Source organism: Triticum dicoccoides, chromosome 2B (genome assembly GCF_002162155.2).
Source record: "Triticum dicoccoides isolate Atlit2015 ecotype Zavitan chromosome 2B, WEW_v2.0, whole genome shotgun sequence".
NCBI lineage: Eukaryota > Viridiplantae > Streptophyta > Magnoliopsida > Poales > Poaceae > Triticum > Triticum dicoccoides.
The window spans coordinates 251,043,817-251,060,573 of record NC_041383.1 but is presented as its reverse complement, the minus strand read 5'-3'; positions in this window follow the sequence as shown (position 1 = coordinate 251,060,573).

Below are 16,757 nucleotides of genomic sequence, written 5' to 3'. Positions count from 1 at the left end.
TATATAATTTTTGGCCTCGCGAAGGAGAAAGCATCTCTCAAGCTTGGGGGAGGCTTAGTTGAATGTTATATTCATGCCCCAATCATGAGCTCTCAAGAGATATGATTATTCAAAAAAATTATGGTCGGCTTTCTCTCAATGATCGCACCATGCTCGATACTTCCTATGCTGGTTCTTATATGCTGAAGACTATTGAATTAAAGTGGGATTTATTGGAAAGAATTAAACGCAACTTTGCAGATTGGGGTTCTGACGATGGTAAGGAGTCAGGTATGACACCTAACTTTGATTGTGTTAAATCTTTTATGGATACCGATGCTTTTCATGGATTTAGTGCTAAATATGGACTTAACTCTGAGATAGTAGCTTATTTCTGTGAATCTTTTGCTACTCAAGTTGATCTCCCTAAGGAGAAGTGGTTTAAATATAATCCTCCCATTGAAATAAAAGTAGTTGCACCTGTTACAGTTGAAGAAAATACTATCACTTATAATGATCCTATTATTCCTACTACTTATGTCGAGAAACCACCTTTCCTTGTTAGGATAAAGGATCATGCTAAAGCTTCGACTGTTGTTCGTAAGTAATACTAGAACATATACACCTCCTGAGCAAATTAAAGTTGAACCTAGTATTGCTAAGGTTAAAGATCTCTTGGCTGATAATATAGATGGGCATGTTATTTACTTCTATGAGGAAGCTGCTAATATTGCTAAACCCGATGGTAAGATACATAGACCTGTTGTAGGCATGCATGTTATTTCTGTTAAAATAGGAGATCATTGTTATCATGGCGATGCTTAAAGAAGTTATTTTTTTGAGGTTTGAAGTCCCTAGATATTTAATGACTGATGGTGGTTCACATTTTATTCATGGTGCTTTCCGTAAGATGCTTGCTAAGTATGATGTTAATCATAGAATTGCATCTCCTTATCACCCACAGTCTAGTAGTCAAGTAGAATTGAGCAATAGAGAGCTCAAATTAACGTTGCAAAAGACTGTTAGTAGATCTAGGAAGAATTGGCCCAAGAAACTTGATGATGCATTATGGGCCTATAGAACTGCATATAAAAATCCTATGGGTATGTCTCCGTATAAAATGGTTTATGGAAAAGCATGTCACTTACCTCTCGAACTCGAACATAAGGCATATTGGCTATTAAAGAGCTCAATTATGATTTCAAACTTGCCAGTGAGAAGAGGTTATTTGACATTAGCTCACTTGATGAATGGAGAACCCAAGCTTATGAGAATGTTAAGCTGTTTAAAGAAAAAGTCAAAAGATGGCATGACAAAAGGATACAAAAGCATGAGTTTAACGTAGGTGATTATGTTTTTCTATTCAACTCTCGTTTAAGATTTTTTGCTGGAAAACTTCTCTCTAAATGGGAAGGTCCTTACGTTATCGAGGAGGTCTATCGTTCCGGTGCCATAAAAATCAACAACTTCGAAGGCACAAACCCTAAGGTGGTGAACGGTCAAAGAATCAAACACTATATCTCAGGTAATCACATAAATGTTGAAACTAATATTATTGAAACCGTAACCCCGGAGGAATACATAAGGGACACTTTCCATAACGTTTCAGACTCCGAAAAGGAATAGGTATCTGGTACGGTAAGTAAACCGACTCCAAAACAGTTCTAATGGCAATTTTTCTCCGTTTTGGAATATTTAAGAATTTAGGGAAATAAGAGGTAGTCCGGGAAGGACACAACGCCTCCACGAGGGTGGAGGGCGCGCCCACCCTTACTGGGCGCGCCCCCTGCCTCGTGGGCACCTCGTGTGCCCTGCGGACTCCATTTTCTTGCACGTTACTTCTTTTGGTCGGTAAAAATTCATTATATAATCTCCCGAAGGTTTTGACCACCGTATCACGCAAAAATCTTTTGTTTTCATTTTGAGCTGTTTTTCTGACGGATCTAGAGCATCATGACGTCACCCTCCTTCAACAATGAAGACAAGGATGCTTGGCTATTGAAGATAGAGCTGAAAAGAGAAGAACCTGAGGAGATCAACAAGGATGAAGTGATCAAGAAGGCCATGGAGGATCAAGTTCCGGCGGTGGAAGAAGAAAACATCCCTCAACCTCTACCTAACCTCTTTACCCCAACTGAGATTGAAGCTTTCAGGATGACTGATTTAGCTCGCATACAAAACAAGTATCTCACACAGGAAAATATTTTGTTGAAGGATCATATCGTCGCACTTAAGGGCATTATCCGCGAGTTGGAGGAGCTTCTACACTTGATGTGCGATTATCCACCATCAATATCACCACCTTCATCACCTCCGAGGACATAATCACATGGGTATGGGAACTCCCCTTGGCAACTGCCAAGCTTGGGGGAGTTGCCCCGATATCGTATCACCATCACACTCCTATCTTTACCGGTTTACTTAGTTCGATCCTTTTAGTAATATCTTGATCTAGTAGAATAAAGTTTTGGTATGAATTAGTTTTGAGTTTTGCTTTGTGATCTCTCTATGTAATCGAGTTCGTGAGCTATATAATAAAGACTAGTGTTGAGTCAAGGGCTTTGCTATCTTGCTATGATCTTGAGAAAATAGAAAGAATAAAAAGAATAGAAGAGTTCATATTGATCTTATGGATAGTAATGACTTCACATATAAAGAGTATGAGGCTTAAAAGTTGTTGAGAGTTGACAAACATAGTTTTGGTCATCGTTGCAGTTAATAAGAAGTAATAAAGAAAGAGAGGTTTTCACATATAAATATACTATCTTGGACATCTTTTATGATTGTGCGCACTCATTAAGTATGACATGCTAAAGAGTTGATGTTGGACAAGGAAGACAACGTAATGGGTTATGTTTTATCACATCTCAGTTAAAGTATATTGTCATGGATCGTCCAACATGTTGAGCTTGCCTTTCCCCCTCATGCTAGCCAAAATTCCTTGCACCAAGTAGAGATACTACTTGTGCTTCCAAATATCCTTAAACCCAGTTTTGCCATGAGAGTCCACCATACCTACCTATGGATTGAGTAAGATCCTTCAAGTAAGTTGTCATGTTGCAAGCAATAAAAATTGCTCTCTAAATATGTATGACTTATTAGTGCGAAGAAAATAAGCTTTATACGATCGTGTGATATGGAAGTAATAAAAGCGACAGACTGCATAATAAAGGTTCATATCACAAGTGGCAATATAAAGTGACATTCTTTTGCATTAAGATTTTGTGCATCCAACCCTAAAAGCACATGACAACCTCTGCTTCCCTCTGCGAAGGGACTGTCTTTTACTTTATGTCTTTTACTTTATGCAAGAGTCAAGGTGATCTTCACCTTTCCCTTTTACATTTTATCCTTTGGCAAGCACCTCATGTTGGAAAGATCCTGATATATATATCCAATTGGATGTAAGTTAGCATGAACTATTATTGTTGACATCACCCAAAGGTGAATACGTTGGGAGGCAACATTATAAGCCCCTATCTTTCTCAGTGTCCAATTAAAACTCCATAACCATAAGTATTGCGTGAGTGTTAGCAATTGTAGAAGACTATATGATAGTTGAGTATGTGGACTTGCTGAAAAGCTCTATTCTTGACTCTTTCCGATGTTATGATAAATTGCAATTGCTTCAATGACTGAGATTACAGTTTGTTAGTTCTCAATGAAGTTTCTGAACTATACTTGACATCGTGAATAGATTGTTACTTGAGCATAAGAAATCATATGACAAAATCTATATATGTTGCTGTTATAAGAATGATCATGATGCCCTCATGTCTGTATTTTATTTTTATCGACACCTCTATCTCTAAACATGTGGACATATTTTTCGATATCGGCTTCCGCTTGAGGACAAGCGAGGTCTAAGCTTGGGGGAGTTGTTACGTCCATTTTGCATCATGCTTTTATATCGATATTTATTGCATTATGGGCTGTTATTACACGTTAGGTCACAACACTTATGGCTATTCTTTCTTATTTTACAAGGTTTATCATGAAGAGGGAGAATGCCGGCAGTTGGAATTCTGGCTGGCAAAGGAGCAAATATTGGAAACCAATTCTGCACAGCTCCAAAAGTCCTGAAACTCCACGAAAGTCATTTTTGGAATTAATAAGAATTATTGAGCGAAAGAAGTACAGAGGGAGCCCACACCCTGGCCACGAGGGTGGGGCGCCCCCCCCCCTACTGGGCGTGCCCCCCTGTCTTGTGGGCCCCCTGGTGACCCTTCAGTGCCCATCTTCTTCTATATGAAGCCTCTTACCCTGGAAAAAATCATAAGCAAGCTTACGGGATGAAACTCCGCCGCCACGAGGTGGAACCTTGGCGGAACCAATCTAGAGCTCCGGCGGAGCTGTTCTACCGGGGAAACTTCCCTCTGGGAGGGGGAAATCATCACCATCGTCATCACCAACGATCCTCTCATCGGGAGGGGGTCAATCTCCATCGACATCTTCATCAGCACCATCTCCTCTCAAAACCCTAATTCATCTCTTGTATCCAATCTTGTATCAAAACCACAAATTGGTACCTGTGGGTTGCTAGTAGTGTTGATTACTCCTTGTAGTTGATGCTAATTGGTTTATTTGGTGGAAGATCATATGTTCAGATCCTTAATGCATATTAATACTCCTCTTATCATGAACATGAATATGCTTTGTGAGTAGTTATGTTTGTTCCTGAGGACATGGGTGAAGTCTTGCTATTAGTAGTCATGTGAATTTGGTATTCGTTCGATATTTTGATGAGATGTATGTTGTCTCTCCTCTAGTGGTGTTATGTGAACTTCGACTACATGACACTTCACCATTATTTGGGCCTAGAGGAAGGCATTGGGAAGTAATAAATAGATGATGGGTTGCTAGAGTAACAGAAACTTAAACCCTAGTTTATGCGTTGCCTCGTAAGGGGCTAATTTGGATCCACTAGTTTCATGCTATGGTTAGGTTTACCTTAATACTTCTTTTGTAGTTGAAGATGCTTGCAATAGGGGTTAATCATAAGTGGGATGCTTGTCCAAGAAAGGGCAGTACCCAAGCACCGGTCCACCCACATATCAAATTATCAAAGTACCGAACGCGAATCATATGAGCGTGATGAAAACTAGCTTGACGATAATTCCCATGTATCCTCGGGAGTGCTTTTCTCATTATAAGAAATTTTCCAGGCTTGTCCTTTGCTACAAAAAGGATTGGGCCACCTTGCTGCACTTTATTTACTTTCATTGCTTGTTACCCGTTACAAATTATCTTATCACAAAACTATTTGTTACCTTCAATTTGAGTGCTTGCAGCGAATACCTTACTGAAAACCGCTTGCCATTTCCTTCTGCTCCTCGTTGGGTTCGACACTCTTACTTATCGAAAGGACTACAATAGATCCCCTATACTTGTGGGTCATCAGATGCATTCCTAGACAACTTTTAGGGCACTTATGTGCGACCACCAGACGCTGATGACTTAAGTCACATAACCCAACAGCCCGGAGAGTCGGCTAGGAAATTCTGGACTTGGTTCTTAACTAAAAAGAACCAAATCGTCGACTCACCGGATGTCGAAGCCCTAGCGGCCTTTAAGTATAACATCCGTGATGAGTGGCTCGCCCGACACCTCGGCCAAGAGAAGCCAAAGTCCATGGCAGCCCTTACGACACTCATGACCCGCTTTTGTGCGGGCGAGGATAGCTGGTTGGCTCGTAGCAATAGCACATCAAGAAATCCTGGCACTTCAAACGCCAGAGATTGCAACGGCAAGCCCCGACGCAACAGAGACAAGCGTCGCAATAATGGCGATAGCGCCGAAGACACTTCCGTCAATGCCGGATTTAGTGGCTCCAAGTCCGGTCAATGGAAAAAGCCATTTAAAAGAAACAATCCGGGCCAGGCCAGTCTGGACTGCATACTCGATCTTCCATGTCAAATCCAGGCACCCCCGATAAACCAGACAACCACACCAACAGAGAATGTTGGGTATTTAAACAGGCCGGCAAACTAAATGCCAAAAACAAGGAAAAGGAGTCGCAAGTGATGACAACGAGGACCCCGGCCACCGAACACACGGGGACAGAAGAAATCCCCCCCCCCCAAGTCAAAACGGTAAATATGATATACGCCACCCATATCCCCAAGCGGGAGCGGAAGCGCGCACTAAGGGACATCTACGCAATGGAGCCAGTCGCCCCAAAGTTCAACTCATGGTCCTCTAGTCCGATCACCTTTGATCACAGGGACCATCCGACCAGTATTCATCATGGCAGCTCAGCCGCACTAGTCCTTGACCCTATTATTGATGGATTCCACCTCACATGAGTCCTCATGGACGGTGGCAGCAGCCTGAACCTGCTTTATCAGGATGCAGTGTGCAAAATGGGCATCGATCCCTCAAGGATCAAACCCACCAAAACCACCTTCAAAGGTGTCATATCAGGTGTAGAGGCCTGTTGTACAGGCTCAATCACACTGGAAGTGGTCTTCGGATCCCCGGACAACTTCTGGAGCGAGGAGTTAATCTTCGATATCGTCCCCTTCCGCAGTGGTTATCATGCACTGCTTGGACGAACAGCATTCGCTCGATTCAACGCGGTGCCACACTATGCCTACCTCAAGCTCAAGATGCCTGGCCCTCGCGGTGTTATAACAGTCAATGGAAATACAGAGCGCTCCCTCCATACGGAGGAGCACACCGCGGCCCTCGCAGCAGAAGTACAGAGCAGACCCTCAAATCGGCAATAAAGCCCCCGGACACCATCAAGCGAGTCTGAACTACTCTGCAACAGGATCGTCCGGCCCGTCCAGAGCTCTCCTAGCAATTCGGCCTCCGTCCTAGTCCCAATCAAGTGGCGAAATTCGTGCCACGCATACATAATTATGCACTTAAAATACCATGGGCATAGACGGAGGCACAGCTAGACCGCGGTCCACAATGCTGCTCAACCGCCCCGGGATCCGCATACTTTCACCTTTTTCTTTCTTTCAAGTCCTTCTCTTCTTGAGGCTCTTTCGATAACCTGATCATCATACCCATCATGGGACGGATACACCAAGGAAGCAAGGAGCTTTGACGTACAAGGGAATCCCCAGGTGGTCTCTGCTAACGATTGCTATACCTGTTTTACATACCCACACGCAGCTCGCCCTTGGTTAGGGCATGTCAAATAGCCCTATTTGCTTATTGCACTACTTGTATACATACGCCTTGATGTATTACTCAAATAACAATGGAAAATAATTTGCAGTGTCAGCTTATTACTTCATTTTTTTTCTTGACTGTTTATTTATTACAAATCACACCCGTACATTCTGGTACGTTCAGCTCGCCAGAGGCTTCAGTGTACCCCATAACATGGCAAGAAAGTCTGAACACTTTTGACAGTGCAGCACCCCAAACTTATAGCATTATATGCATCAGCTCCGAATCATGTCTTGGGTCAATAGTTGGGTTGCCCGGCTCCTGTTCTTGCTACCCTACGTTCCGCTATATCGGCTAGGGTAGTAAAGGGAGAACTATTGCGATCGTGTCCCGGTTCTTCCGGACGAGCACCTCAGTAGAGAAAGCCGAAAACTGACTGTCATGATGCGGCGAGAGCTGGTCGTTGTTCGAGAGGTTTTAAATCCTTAAAGATTTGTTCCACTTTATGCGAGGAATCGGTCTTTGTCCAATTTAGGCATGTATAGCGCCCCAAATTTGGCCTTCCGAATACTAGGGGCTACGCCAAAATTTAAAATTATAGAACTTCTATGGCTAAGTGAGGGTGATAAAGTTGTATAGTCTGATTGCCTTGTTCGTTGCGCTAGACACCTCCTTAAAGGACCAAAAAAATGGATAAAGAGTGTTTAGATTTATCCCGAACACCCCTGTACTAGTTACACGGGGGCAGAAGTCGACGACTGGCCAACCCTCAGATTTTATAAACAGTCGCACAGGAGGTAAAATTTTAAATCAACAAGCATTATATTGCGCAAATGAACTTGTTTCATATTACAGGATAAAATGAATGCATTCATTCAAATATTACATCCTTTGTACATTGCTCCGCCACAAGGCGGGATCCCTTCAGGACACTGTCATAATATTGTTTAGGTCGGCGGTGCTCCTTGCCCTTCGGTGGCCCCTCGGTCATCAGCGCCGTGGCGTCCATCTTCGCCCAATGCATCTTTGCACGGGCAAAGGCCATCCACGCACCTTCAATGCAAACCGACCGCTTTATGACTTCAAGTTGTGGGCAGGCACTCACAAGCCGCTTCACGAGTCCGAAGTAGTTGTTGGGCATAGGCTGGGCAGGCCATAGCCGGACTATGAGGCCCTTCATGGCCAGTTCGGCTGCCTTGTGCAGCTCGACCATTTGCTTTAGCTGGTCGCTCAAGGGCATCAGATGTTTTGTCCTAAGATATTGAGACCTGAACAACTTCTCCGTTGAGCTCCCTTCTTCAGCTTGGTAGAACTCTGGGGCATCTGATATACTGCGCGGCAGATCCGCAAACGCTCCTGGAGAACTCCAAATTCGGGTAAGTAAAAAGAATGTCTCCTTCACATGCTTGCTTTGCATAACAAATGCCTTACCCGCCGCAATCTTCTTGGCCGCCTGGATCTCCTAGAGGGCCTTCTAGGCTTTGGCTCTGGCGTCTTGTGCGCTTTGGAGGGCCTTGGCAAGCTCGGACTCTTGAGTCTTAGAGTCACACTCCAAGGACTCGTACTTCTGGACGAACTCCTAGAGCTCTTGCTAGACCTCGCTGACCCGGGCCTCTTGCTTCTCGCATGCGGCATGTTCCTTGGCAGCTTTGTCTTTGGCCTCGGCCAGCGCCTTCTTAAGGGCTGCCACTTCAGTTGTGGCCCCTATAAAAGTTCATGACGCTTTTATCAGCAGAAACCATTTATCCTTCATAAGTATACAGGCAGGGTATTACGTACCTTGACTTTCCTCCAGCTGCCTCTTCACGAGGACGAGCTCTCCCTCGGTCTGCTCCAGGTCCTGCTTTAGTCCAGCGACCTCCGCAGTACGAGTGGCAGCGGCCAGCAGCGACGCCTGCTTATTTACATAGACATCTTATGTTAGACTCCTGCGAATATTATTTGATCCTCTATTCGCCTTTTCTTTCCGAACACCAAAGAGAGCATCAGGGGATACTGTCTGCACTATGATATTTTCTCACAATTTTATTACTTACCTCAAAGCCTACTAGAAGGCTAGCGCAGGCTTTGATCAATCCGCTTTTGGCGGAGAGGACCTTCTCAATCACCGTACTCATAAGAGTACGGTGTTCTTCATCAATTGAAGCGCCGTGAAGCGTTTCTAGAAAACTGTCCGGTGCCTCTGGATGGACAGAGGTCATCGGTACAGGCGGCTCGCCCTCCTTAGGGAGAGGCTGCCCTTCCTAAATCTGGAACCACTTGGGTTTCCGGAGCCGTATTCGGCTGGGGGCCAAACTAGCTGCGACCCCCATTATCAGAGTCCATGGGGGGTCTTTACCCCCATGTGTCCGGCGACCGGGGTTTCTCCTGGAGGCGTCTCCAGAAATGTCTCCCCTTGGCCTGGTATCCTTTGAGACAACACCTCGGTGTCATCCGCGGTCCTGGGGGAGGAGGCTGTCGGAAGAGAATCGTTGTTCATCGCCGACGGGTCCAACGATCCCTCCGAAGAGGATGATATCTTGATGCTGGATTTGGCCGGACTGCAGGTGCGCGTCTGGCATGTTAAGAAGCAATAAAGCAAACATATCGGAAATACTATTGTGTCCGGATACTTACGACTTAGCCAGGGGCTTGACCCTGGGTTCCCACTCCTCGCCGCAGTTGGTGGCTGCGGTGGAGTAGTCCGGAAGGAAGGTTTTTCCCTTCTTGGACACCTCGGCCTCCCCATGCGTGGTGGCCTTCCTCTTCTTTCTCCCCTAGTAGGGGGGGAATGGATTTCCTCCTCCTCCTCGTCTTTGGTGGAGGAGTGTGTCTCGGTGTCTTCGGGCGTCATGTCCGGTGCAACCTTGCGCCGGAGACCATCTCTGGTCCCCGCGGTCGTCTTCTTGGCCTTCTTCTCCGGCACCTCATAGGGCACCGGAAACAACATCTTCATTAGAAGAGGCGATTCTGGATCTTCAGGTAGCGGAGCCGGACAGTTAATCTGCTCCGCTATCGCTACCCAGGCCTGTAAGATTGGCATGGAGGCTTAGATTCCTCCCGCGAGTGTGCTAGTAAAAGGCATATCTTGCAAATATGAAAACTTATCGGATTGGCTCGGCGTTTTGCGCTGAGCCCGTGATCTTCGGCTGTGGGCGGTGGTACCTTGTTGGCCTTGAAGAGCACCTTCCAGGCGTCTTCGTGCGTCATGTTGAAGAGCTCTTGCAGCGTCTGGTGTTCGGCCGGGTCGAACTCCCACAGATTGCAAATCCGTCTCTGACACGGAAGAATCCGGCGGAGGAGCATAACTTGGACCACATTGACGACCTTGATTTTCTTGCTTATCATATTTTGGACGCATGCCTGAAGTACGGTCAGTTCTTCCGCTGAGCCCCAGGCTATGCCCTTCTCTTTCCAGGAGGTGAGCCGCATGGGGATGCCGGATCGGAATTTGGGGGTCGCCGCCCAGTTGGCGTTGCGCGGCTCGGTGATGTAGAACCACCCCGATTGCCACCCCTTCACAGTCTCCACAAAGGAGCCTTCGGGCTAGGTGACATTAGGCATCTTGCCCACCATGGCACCTCCGCACTCCGCTTGTTGGCCGCTCACCACCTTTGGCTTCACGTTGAAGGTCTTCAGCCATAGGCCAAAGTGGGGTGTGATGCGGAGGAAGGCCTTGCACACGACGATAAACGCCGAGATGTTGAGGATGGAGTTGGGGGCAAAATCATGGAAGTCCAGCCCGTAGTAGAACATTAGTCTGTGGATGAATGGGTGGAGGGGGAATCCCAGCCTGCGGACGAAGTGAGAGAGGAATACTACCCTTTCCTGGGGTTTCGGGGTAGGGATGATCTGCCCTTCCGCCGAAAGCCGATGCGCGATGTCTGTGGACAAATATCCGGCCTCCCGAAACTTCTTGATGTCCTCCTTCGTAACGGAGGAGGCCATCCACTTGCCTCTCGCTTCGGACATGTTCGGAATGTTTTAGCGGAGAAGGTGAGAGCTTGGGCGTTGGAGCTCGAGAATGGATGAGCAGAGGAAGAAGAAGGCGTTGGTGAAGAAAGGGGAATCCTTATCTCCTTATAAAGGCGGCAGTCATGTGCCTCCCCACTTGCCCTAGAAACTCGCTTATTCCCCAAGCGCCGTGCTAATGGCGCAGTTGGGTTACCCACACCCGTATTGATGAGAATCCCGTGATAAGGGGACATAATCTCTGCTTCGACAAGACGTGCCAATAAAACTGCCTCACAAGATGTGTAGTAGCAGGTTGAGAAAACGGTTCAAATAATAACCGGGCCACGACGTGATGTCACGCCATGGAAAAGTTGTCAGCAGATTAGACTCGTGGAATATTGTACTCTCTATGGTGGTATGTGGAATTTTTTTTCCAGAGCCGGACACGATTCTTGTGTTCAAGATCTATTTTGGAGTATTCGGAGAAGGAACCCGCCTTGCAATGCCGAAAACAATCTGCGCGCCGGACTCATCGTCATTGAAGCCTGGTTCAGGGGCTACTGAGGGAGTCCTGGATTAGGGGGTCCTCGGACAGCCGGACTATATGCTTATGCCGGACTATTGGACTATGAAGATACAAGATTGAAGACTTCGTCCGATGTCCGGGTGGGACTCTCCTTTGCGTGGAAGGCAAGCTTGGCAATTCGGATATGTAGATTCCCTTCTCTGTAACCGACTCTGTGTAACCCTAGCCCCCTCCGGTGTCTATATAAAACTGGAGGGTCTAGTCCGTAGGACAACAACAATCGGAATCATAGGCAAGATTCTAGGGTTTAGCCTCTACGATCTCATGGTAGATTAACTCTTGTAATACTCATATCATCAAGATCAATCAAGCATGAAGTAGGGTATTACCTCCATAGAGACGGCCCGAACCTGGGTAAACATCGTGTCCCCCGCCTCCTGTTACCATTAGCCTTAGAAGCACAGTTCGGGACCCCCTACCCGAGATCTGCCGGTTTTGACACCGACAACAAGCATCTCGGAGTTGGAACATTTGCTTTGATGAAATGATCAAAGCATTTGGGTTTATGCAGACTTATGGAGAAGCCTGTGTTTACAAGAAAGTGAGCAGGAGCTCTATAACATTTCTCATATTATATGTGGATGGCATACTATTGATGGGAAATGATATAGAACTTTTGGAAAGCATAAAGGCCTACTTGAATAAGTATTTTTCAATGAAGGACCTTGGAGAAGCTTCTTACATATTAGGCATCAAGATCTATAGAGATAGATCGAGAGGCCTCATCGGTCTTTCACAAAGCACATACCTTGATAAGATATTGAAGAAGTTCAATATGGATCAGTCCAAGAAGGGGTTCTTGCCTGTTTTACAAGGTGAGAAATTGAGCAAGGCTCAATGCCCGACCTCGGCAGAAGATAGAGAAAAGATGAGTGTCATCCCCTATACCTCAGCCATAGGGTCTATTATGTATGCCATGTTGTGTACCAGACCTTATGTAAACCTTGCCGTAAGTTCGGTGGGAAGGTACCAAAGTAATCCCGGCATGGAACATTGGACAGCGATCAAGAATATCCTGAAGTACCTGAAAAGGAATAAGGATATGTTTCTCGTTTATGGAGGTGACGAAGAGCTTGTCGTAAAGGGTTATGTCGATGCTAGCTTCGACACAGATCTGGATGACTCCAAGTCACAAACCGGATACGTGTATATTTTGAATGGTGGGGCAGTCAGCTGGTGCAATTGCAAGCAAAGCGTCATGGCGGGATCTACATGTGAAGTGGAGTACATGGCAGCCTCGGAGGCAGCACATGAAGCAATCTTGATGAAGGAGTTCATTACCGACCTAGGAGTTATTCCCAATGCGTCGGGCCCGATGACTCTCTTCTGTGACAACACTGGTGCTATTGCCCTTTCCAAGGAGCCCAGGTTTCACAAGAAGACCAGGCATATCAAGCGTCGCTTCAACTCCATTCGTGAAAATGTTCAATATGGAGACATAGATATTTGTAAAGTGCATACGGACCTGAATGTCGCAGATCCGTTGACTAAACCTCTTCCACGAGCAAAACATGATCAACACCGGAACTCTATGGGTGTTCAATTCATCACAATTTAACTAGATTATTGACTCTAGTGCAAGTGGGATACTGTTGGAAATATTCCCTAGAGGCAATAATAAAATGGTTATTATTATATTTCCTTGTTCATGATAATTGTCTGTTGTTCATGCTATAATTGTATTAACCGGAAACCATAATACATGTGTGAATACATATACAACAACATGTCCCTAGTGAGCCTCTAGTTGACTAGCTCGTTGATCAATAGATGGTTATGGTTTCCTGACCATGGACATTGGATGTCATTAATAACGGGATCACATCATTAGGAGAATGATGTGATGGACAAGACCCAATCCTAAGCATAGCACAAGATCGTGTAGTTCGTTTGCTAAGAGCTTTTCTAATGTCAAATATCATTTCCTTAGACCATGAGATTGTGTAACTCCCGGATACCGTAGGAATGCTTTGGGTGTACCAAACATCACAACGTAACTGGGTGGCTATAAAGGTACACTACAGGTATCTCCGAAAGTGTCTGTTGGGTTGGCATGAATCGAGACTGGGATTTGTCACTCCGTATGATGGAGAGGTATCTCTGGGCCCACTCGGTAATGCATCATCATAATGAGCTCAATGTGACTAAGGAGTTAGTCACGGGATCATGCATTGTGGAACGAGTAAAGAGACTTGCCAGTAACGAGATTGAACATGGTATTGGGATACCAACGATCGAATCTCGGGCAAGTAACATACCGATGGACAAAGGGAATTGTATACGGGATTGATTGAATCCCCGATATCATGGTTCATCCGATGAGATAATCGTGGAACATGTGGGAGCCAACATGGATATCCAGATCCCGTTGTTGGTTATTGGCCAGTGAGCTATCTCGGTCATGTCTGCATGATTCCCGAACTCGTAGGGTCTACACACTTAAGGTTCGGTGACGCTAGAGTTGTTATGGGAAATAGTATGTGGTTACCGAATGTTGTTCGGAGTCCTGAATGAGATCCCTAATGTCACGAGGAGTTCCGGAATGGTCCGGAGATAAAGATTTATATATGGGAAGTCCTTATTCTGTCACCGGAATTGTTCGGGGGTTTATCGATATTGTACCAGGACCACCGACAGGGTTTTGGGGGTCCACCGGGAGGGTCCACCTGCCCCGGAGGGCCCTATGGGTTGAATATGGAGGGGAACCAGCCCCTAGGTGGGCTGGGCACCAAACCCCCCTAGGGCCCATGCGCCCAGGGTTGGGGGGACCCTAAAGGGGGCGCCCCCCTTGGCTTGGGGGGCAAGCCTCCCCCCTTGGCCGCCCCCCCTCTAGATCCATTTGGAGGGGGTCGGCCCCCTCTCCCTTGCCCCTATAAATAGAGGTGAGGGGAGCGCTGCTACACCCTTCCCCTGGTGCAGCCCTCTCCCTCCCCAACACCTCCTCCTCCGCAGTAGTGCTTGGCGAAGCCCTGTCGGAGAACTGCAAGCTCGTCCACCACACCGTTGTGCTGCCGGAGCTCTCCCTCAACTTCTCCGCTCCCCTTGATGGATAAAGAAGGAGGAGAAGTCCCCGGGATGTATGTGTGTTGAACGCGGAGGCGCCGTGCATTCGGCGTTAGATTGGATCTTCCGCGAGTTGAATCGCCGCGAGTACGACTCCATCATCCGCGTTCTAGTAACGCTTCCGCTTAGAGATCTTCAAAGGTATGAAGATACTCATCCTCTCTCTCTCTCTTGTTTCTAGAATCTCCTAGATGGATCTTGGTGGTGCGTAGAATTTTTTTTGAATTATTGCTACGTTCCCCAACACACCATACCTACCCATTCTGGCATTTCCATAGCCATCCTGAGATATATTGCCATGCAACTTTCCACCATTTAGTTTATGACAATATTAAACTTTTGTTTTGTAGAGAAGATTACATTGATAAATATGTTAGGTAGCATTCCACATCAAAAAATTTGTTTTTATCATTTACCTACTCAAGGACGAGCAGGAATTAAGCTTGGGGATGCTTGATACGTCTCCAACATGTCTATAATTTTTTATTGTTCCATGCTATTATATTATCCATCTTGGATGTTTTATATGCATTTATATGCTATTTTATATGATTTTTGGGACAAACCTATTAACCTAGAGCCCAATACCAGTGTCTGTTTTTTCCTTGTTTTTGAGTTCTACAGAAAAGGAATACCAAATGGAGTCCAATTGACCTGCCATTTTTTGTGGATTTTTTATGGACCAAAAGAAGCCCCGAAGTAAAAGAGTTGGGCCAGAAGAGTCCCGAGCCATCCACGAGGGTGGAGGGTGCGCCCTACCCCCCTGGGTGCGCCCCCTATCTCGTGGATGACTCGGAGACCTCCCCTGACATGAGACCGATGCAAAAAGATCCTATAAATACAGAAACCCCCAGAAATAAACCTAGATTGGGAGTTCCACCGCCGCAAGCCTCTGTAGCCACCAAAAACCAATCGGACCCTGTTCCGGCACCCTGCTGGCGGGGGATCCATCGCCGGTGGTCATCTTCATCATCCCGGCGCTCTCCATGACAAGAAGGGAGTAGTTCACCCTCGGGGCTGAGGGTATGTACCAGTAGCTATGTACTTGATCTCTCTCTCTCTGTCTTTCTCTCTCTCTCTCTCTCTCTCTCTCTCTCTCTCTCTCTCTCTCTCTCTCTCTCTCTCTCTCTCTCTCTCTCTCTCTCTGTCTCTCTCGTGTTCTTGATTTGGCACGATCTTGATGTACCGTGAGCTTTGCTATTATAGTTGGATCCTATGATGTTTCTCCCCCTCTATTCTCTTGCAATGGATTGAGTTTTGCCTTTGAAGTTATCTTATTGGATTGAGTCTTTAAGGATTTGAGAACACTTGATGTATGTCTTGCGTGGGATACCCGTGGTGACAATGGGGTATTTTATTGATTCACTTGATGTATGTTTTGGTGATCAACTTGCGGGTTCCGTGACCTTGGGAATCTATGCATAGGGGTTGGCACACGTTTTCGTCTTGACTCTCTGGTAGAAACTTTGGGGCACTCTTTGAAGATCTTTGTGTTGGTTGAATAGATGAATCTGAGATTGTGTGATGCATATCGTATAATCAAACCCGCGGATACTTGAGGTGACATTGGAGTATCTAGGTGACATTAGGGTTTTGGTTGATGTGTGTCTTAAGGTGTTATTTTACTATGAACTCTAGGGTTGTTTGTGACACTTATAGGAATAGCCCAATGGATTGATCAAAAAGAATAACTTTGAGGTGGTTTCATACCCTACAATAATCTCTTCGTTTGTTCTTCGCTATTAGTGACTTTGGAGTGACTCTTTGTTGCATGTTGAGGGATAGTTATATGATCCAATTATGTTATTATTGTTAAGAGAACTTGCACTAGTGAAAGTATGAACCCTAGGCTTGTTTCGAAGCATTGCAATACGTTTTCGCTCACTTTCGTTACTAGTTACCTTGCTGTTTTATAATTTCATGTTACAAAAACCTATATCTACCATCCATATTGCACTTGTATCACCATCTCTTCGCCGAACTAGTGCACCTATACAGTTTACCATTGTATTGGGTGTGTTTGGGACACAAGAGACTCTTTGTTATTTGGTTGCAGGGTTGTTTGAGAGAG